This window comes from Prionailurus bengalensis, chromosome B2 (genome assembly GCF_016509475.1).
Source record: "Prionailurus bengalensis isolate Pbe53 chromosome B2, Fcat_Pben_1.1_paternal_pri, whole genome shotgun sequence".
NCBI lineage: Eukaryota > Metazoa > Chordata > Mammalia > Carnivora > Felidae > Prionailurus > Prionailurus bengalensis.
In genome coordinates this window covers 82552708-82560106 of record NC_057349.1, presented here as the reverse complement: position 1 = coordinate 82560106, position 7399 = coordinate 82552708, and positions in this window count along the sequence as shown.

Below are 7399 nucleotides of genomic sequence, written 5' to 3'. Positions count from 1 at the left end.
GGAATTGATGGTTTCCCAATAGATAGGTCAAGCCTTTAAGTAGGCACTAGCCATAGACACTGGAAACAAAAGGATATGAAACAACACACAATTTTCACTGAACTTGATGGTGTTTGGTTAGGCAGTGGGAGGGGAGTAGGCAAGAAATTTATTGGATTTCGTTATACTTATTTTAGGTCTTGTACATATTTTATTTTAATTGTACATAGACTGACATCTAAGGTGTGACCTGGAAAACGAAGAATTCAGGAATAAAGACAGGTTGGCAGACAAAGGGGAGCTTGAATATCAGTGGCAATATGGAATAGCTCTTACAAATGTTCAACATGAAAGAACATGTCCTGATCTTGGAATGGATAATAATCTCCTTAGGAGAACAAGGATTCCTTTGGGGTACCTGGCTGACTCAGTTGGCTAAGCGACTGACTCTTGATTTCGGCTCAGGTGTGATCTCACGGTTCACGAGTTCAAGCCCCACATGCTCTTCACACTGACAGTGTGGAGCCTGCATGGGATGCTCTCTCTCTCCCCCTGTTTCTCCTTCTCTCTCTGCCCCTCTTCTCTCTCTCTCTCTCTCTCTCTCTCTCTCTCTCTCTCTCTCAATTTAAGTAAGATAAATGTTAAAAACTTAAAGAACAGGGGTTCCTTTAAGGCAGAAATCTTGCCTTAGCTATATTTGTTAATGTCAACACCTAGATAGTACTTATGAAATTTCAATATCATAAAATTACCTGGGAATATTTTTGAAATACACATAGCTTTTCAGCAGGTCAGAGATAGGCCCAAGATTCTGCATTCCTGCCTGGCTCCCAGGTGATTTTGATGTTGGTGATCTGAGAACTACATTTAGAGTTTCAAGGAACTCTCCTAATATAGAAGAGCTTATAAACTGCTGTGGAAGACAGACTTATATATAATAATTTGAATAAAATGAGACTTTTAATAAAGATGTATACCATATAGTGTGGAAATGCAGATGAAGTCAGGAAGCTACTTATTCATACTAAGTTTATGGAAGATTTCCTAGAAGTGACCTTTGAGATGAATCTTGATTTCTGATTAGAATTTTAATAGGTGGACCAAGAATTTTTTTTTTCAGAAATTATAGAGACACAAAAGTTAACGGCTTCTCTGTGGATCATTAGTTTAAGTTGCTTAGGGGGCACGCAAAGAAGTGACAACAATTTAAAAAGCAGGTTAGCATCCAAATTCCATCGTTTCCTAAGTTCACAAATGTAAATTGCACAGAGAGTTGATGTAGAAAAAGTTAAGTACAGTTTGGCAAATGTTGAGTCAGTGTAAATTGCCAAGCTATCTCTTGGTTTTGAATCAATTCTATACACAGCCTTTTCTTCACTGAACTGGGGTTATTAAACTTTTTGTTTTTCAGGGATTCTCATGCCATTGTACAATTTTGTATGATGGTTCCTTTTATGTGTCAATGTTGTCAAGCCAGTGTAACCAGATATTTGATCTAACACCAGTCTGAATGTTGCCGTGAAAGGTGTTTTCTAGATGAGGTCAACATTTAAATTAGTAGACATTGAGTAAATATCATTCTCCATAATGGGTCTCATCCATCAGTTGAAAGTATTAAAAGAAAACAAACTGAGGTCTCCCAAGGAGGAGAGAATTTTGCCTCCAGACTGTTTTCAAGCTTGAACTGCAACATCAGTTCTCTGAGTCTCCAGGATGCCCAATTATATGAGGCAGTTTCTTATAGTCTCTTTCTACACACACACACACAACACACACACACACAATTCCTATTGATTCTGTTTCTCTGAAAAAGCCTGGATAATATATTTTACCTCCACAATTTCTAGAAACTATTATATACATGAGACTGTCAGCATTTCAAAAAACTACAACGCTTCAGGATAGTTTTTAAGCACCTCTTAGGTAATGGTTTCGTGTTGTTAGTCCCTGAGAGGTATTCAGGAAAAGAGAAACTATCCTTGACTTTAGATGTCATATTTAATGAATTAAAATTACTACATATTGGAAAATATTTTATAGGAATGAATAAATGAATGTGATATGTTGCCTCACTTCAGTTTATTTCAAACATATTTGGTGAGAACCAGCTCTGTCTTAGACTTTATGCTGAGAGCTAAGGATAAGGAAATGAGTAAGACAAAAGTCTCTAAAGAGGAGGTGACGTTCAATACTCTGTGGTAAGTGCAAAGATAGGTGAATCTGGTATAGTCATGAGGCCATAGTAGAGATCTGCGGGGATGAATAAATAAATAATACTCTACAAATAGCATAGTATAGTACATAGGCTTTTTGTAGTGTAGAGTGCCCCAGGCTATTTTGGGAAAATAAACCATTAATCTTTAAGGAAAACTACTTAAATTAAACATCCCTAAATATGGGGCGCCTGGATGGCTCAGTCGGTTAAACCACTGACTCTTGATTTAGGCTCAGGTCATGATCTCATGGTTCATGAGTTCAAGTCCCTTGTCGGACTCTGTGCTGACAGTGTGGAGCCTGTTTGTGACTCTCTCTCCTTGTCTCTCTGCCTTTCCCCTGCTCTCTCTCTCTCTCTCTCTCTCAAAATAAACTTAAAAAAAAATAAAAATTAATGTCCCTAAATATTTGGTCATTGGCAGGGAAAGAACTTGAACAAATGGAAAATCTCTCTTTTACAGAACCTATCTTCAGCCTGGCTTGTTTTTGATAGTTTATTAAGTGGTAAGTGGAGAGGTTGTAGTTCTGGAAGAAGCAGTGCAAGGAGATAGCAGAGCTGTGCCTATGTCTTCTGTGACCCATTTCCCTGCAGTTCTGACTGACCTAGCTAGGTCTGAACGTCCCATGCTACATGTATGTTAGCCAGTCCTGCTGTTAGTAACTCATAAAGGCCTTTGTCCCTTCAATTTGCCTGTGCCCTCAAACTGAGACAGCAGAGATTTGCCACCACTCACCTATTAGCCTACTCTCTGCAAGTGCCCAAACTATTTCTTAGGTCACCAGTTTAGTCTGGAAGTTTGATTTGGGGATATTTTCCACGGCTCTAGACAACGATTATCCTGCAGTGCTATGAATTTGGATTAATGTACGCTTTTAGGTCTTCCTCTTAGAACAGAAAGGAGTAACTACATATCATGAAAATTCAAATCCTGGGCTAGGAGGGTGGAATTTCCATGTTTTCTTTAGTGGAAAACCAACTAGCCCTATTTTTACGTTTTTGGAAATGATTTAATAGCATGCCCGACATGCAATAAGCGTTTGGGAAATGTAAACATGATGTTGATGTTTATGATGAGTGTTGGGTGATGAAGACAGTTGCCGCTAAAAGATAAAATTATTTCTCTATGCTATTGCTTTTAGTGGACTTTTGTGTTTTATGTCATTTTCCCCATTTCTTAGATAAGGCACGTGAAATGAAGGAGAGCCAAATGAAAGTGTGCCAATTTTCTGGGTCAACTAAAATGTTAGATAGTTGTCAAAAAATAACGCAAGGAGTGTGTTTGCTGATGTGTACTTGTAGGAAGATGACTTTTTTATGGTGCATTTTGTTATGCCCACACTTCGTGATCCCCAAAGACCACCAGGGAGCCGAGTCCGATGTAAAAGCAAAAGAGCCTTTATTCGAGCTAGCTCGAGCTCAATCCTCTACCTGCACGGACGCAGCGGTGAGATACTGGGAGAGAGAGCGAGTTTCAAAAGCACAAAGGTTTTATAGGGGTCTAGGGGCGGTTGGTGAGGTAATGGCTGTGGCCTCAGCTGATTGGCTGGGGAAGGGTCGTGGCCTTGGCTGATTGGCTGGGGAAGGGTCGGAGTCCTGTTAGGAAGGTGAGCCAGGAGGTTCCTCAAGGGGAGGAGGCGTGGTCAAGGTGAAGGACACAGAACACGATGGAGTGGGGGGCGTAGGCCCGCCCTTTCACATTTCATTTGCTTATACTGATTCCTACCGCATGTATGGTATTCGCGCACAAAGGCGCATGGGTGGGTTTCCAGAAGGGCACAGAACTCTTTCAGCAAAGTGAAGAGAAAGGGGGAGGGCAGGAGGGAGGGAGGGGGGGAGAGAAAAAAAAAAAAGAGACACACACACACAAAGAGAATGGGATATTTGTGTTGTTTTTGTGTATTAGAGTTCCGTGAGCTTCAAGCAGAGAGTGGGGACTGTTAAAGCTCTTTATTCGCGCCAAGCACTTTAGTATTCGTGGGAAAAGAGGGAAAATGAAGGGAGGTTCACCATTTGGGGAAATGTCTAATTTTCAAATTTGGAATATATCTTGTTGGGTTTTCCAGAAGAGCACTGTTTGTATGCCACTGAGCATTCACTAGATTGCTGAGAGCGACATCACTTATTTTAGCAGACGATACAACTGCACCACATGTAGTGTTTCTTGCAACTGTATGAATGTGTCTTTGAGTTTCATCAGGGAAAAAAAATATCCTACAGTGCAGCTTTTGATAAATTCATCCTCCTTGTCACCACTTAAAAATTCTCACTAATTGAGATGTTACATATCATTTTGAGTGGTGTTAACTTAATTATTTCTTATCTGTGGAGGATTTAAACATGCTGGTGTAGCTGGCATTAATTATTAAATAAAGGAGAAAATGATCTGTAGAGCAGAGATGTAGAGTGGATGAGGCCATTTTTTTTTAATCTTGCCCTTAACTTCATCTCTTCTTTTTTTCAAACTTCAAAAAGGTTCATGGTACCTGCAAATTAATTTTAGATAAAATAGGGAAAATTTAAGTACAGGCGCTGCAAACTTAATAGTCTGTTTTATTAATGAAGGGTTTGCTTATCAGTGCTTTTAATTTTTTGAAATGCTTCCTTTCCAAGCGTGTCAGGAAATATTGAAATGTCAGACCCCCTTGGGAGCCACCAAAGTATTCATGAGTGCCTCGGAGTATCTTATCTACGTACCAACAGAAAAAAAAAAATGTGCCTAGATATAGATCAGGGAAAACTTAATTTTTTTTCCTACATGAAATGCCTGACAAATGAAGATGTGTTACTTTCTGATGTAACTGAGATTTAGTTCTCAAAAGCTGGCAGTGAAAAGTCCAGCCATTCATCAAAACACAACATGATTAAAGTAAATGGTAATAGTTAAATACTATAGAAATAATGTTTTTCTTTTTTAATTAAAAAAATTAATGTTTATTTTTGAGAGAAAGAGAGAGAGACAGAAACAGAGAGAGGGAGTGGGGGAGGGGGGGAGAGAGAGAGAGAGAGAGAGAGACAGAATCCACAGCAGGCTTGTCACAGAGCCCAATGCGGGGCTCAAACTCACAAACTGTGAGATCGTGACCTGAGCCGATGTCAGACACTCAAATGACTGAGCCACCCAGGCGCCCAATGCTTTTTTAATTTTAAAGACGAAAATGAAATGCTTATGCAATGCAGTAAGAAAAATTATACCCAGCACACAAAGGAATTTGATCTGCCTTGTTCTCTAATCCTGAACAACCTGAAGTTTCTTCTCACTTTTGGCCTCTCCGTTTCCTTTACATTAAATTTGGCTGCCACAATTATTTAAAGCATCCTACCCAAAATATTTCATTGGCTTCTCATATTCTCTCAGCAGAAAAGTTAGATGTTTTGCACTGAGGCAGTTCTTCTATTTTTGGCTAGATGCTTATAAAAACCATCCTCATCTTCAGTATACGTCTCTCCTCTCTTCGCTTCATAAAACGGACGCTCCCTAAAACCCAGGTTTATTTTTATGGGTAAATTCTATTTTGAGACATCATTTTTGAGGGGCAAACTGATAGCTTGGGCTTTAAATATGAAGCAACCAGACAGAAACTTACTGAGACACAGATAAGAGAAATTGACTGGGAAAAGTCTTAAACAGCAAAGTAAATCTGGGTTTAGATATTAAAACGTAATTTCTATCAAAAGTATTTCATGATGTTTTCCAAGATGCTTAAATGTCAAAACTATTAACAACATATTTATTTATAACTCTCAAGCAGTTTTTAGGATTGATCTCAAGGAACGAATAACAATGAACATATCCATTTGTAAGAGATAATTTTGATTTTATCAGTTATATAAGTCAAGATTCTCTTTTCCCAAATCTTATTTAGGTAAAGGACACCCTACAGAAATCAACTGGAATGATTATACTTAGAGTTTGCCATTTTATAACCTTAAAATAGGATTAGCGTGACTACTCTTTAATTGTCTTGATACTTTTAGCATTTGTTATGAAGTAAGTATATCAAAATAGTTTAGGAGGTGCATGTGAAATGCAAATAGATGGATTTTTCTGCCCTGGAAAAAAGCTTAAAATGTATGTTATGTCAGCTAAAGCTGGTATACAACAGAATATACAGTAAAGTATATCAAAGAGCTGATGTGAATTATTTTGGCAGAAGATGATCATCCATATAAGTCCACAAGTAATTTGTTTATAACGTACAGACAGACATGGGAAGACACGGGGGGAAAACATGGCCTTACATCAAGTAGCTGATTTTGAGTGTGTGGGCCTTCTTTTGGTACTAATAATCAGTTCTTCTATCCAAACAATTACAGTGCCTTTAGAATATTTTTTAATGAATTTAAAGGAAATCACTCATAGAGATCATTTTTTTATTCTTTGATCTTGTTTAGGTTATTACAGCCTCCTTTAATCTTCACGGCATCTTTTTCCAATTGCACATTATTCAGAGCGGGAAAATAATTCAGCATCTCAGTAATTGTAAAGAAATGTGGAAACATCTCTTTGTGAGGCTTCTCATATATTGCTAGTAGGGTTGCCAGTCAGTAACTTTCCAAGGGACAACTTGGTAGTGAATCACAAAAGACGTAAAATTCAAACTCATTAACTTAAATTCACATCAAGTGATCGAAGCTAAGAAAAGAATTAAATAATATGCACACAGAAATACATACACAGCTTTTTAAGTATTGTTCTGTTACAATACAGGAAGCAATTTGGAAACACCAAATCCCCCCCCCCCCAGAAAATCCCCTGATAGCAGTGAAACTCCAAAATACTGGAATTGTTTGCATCAGTTAAAATGATGTTTGAGAACTATATAATGAAATAAGAGAATAAATGGCTCACTCTTAGAAAAGGGTGTTGCTTTGCTCCTGTTCTGTTTGCTGCAATCTCATTTTGTTTAAAAAATATATTCCATGTATTTTTAGAGGAGATAATCTTAAAATGTATATTCTAAAATAGTTAAATGTGAAAAGATCCAAATATTTGTAAGTGTAAAGATTAAAAATAATAGACAACATAATGTATTGTGGTTTTTTTCAATCCAAAAAATGTGTATAGTGAACCTTTAAAAAGCTTCATCTTTACTCTCTCACTTAAAATCTCGCTTTCCATGGGAAGATGAGATGTTCCCAGGACACACTCCTATGCTGATGCCCATGTACCATTCTACTGCCCTCTTCCTCTGTCCCTACCTCTTC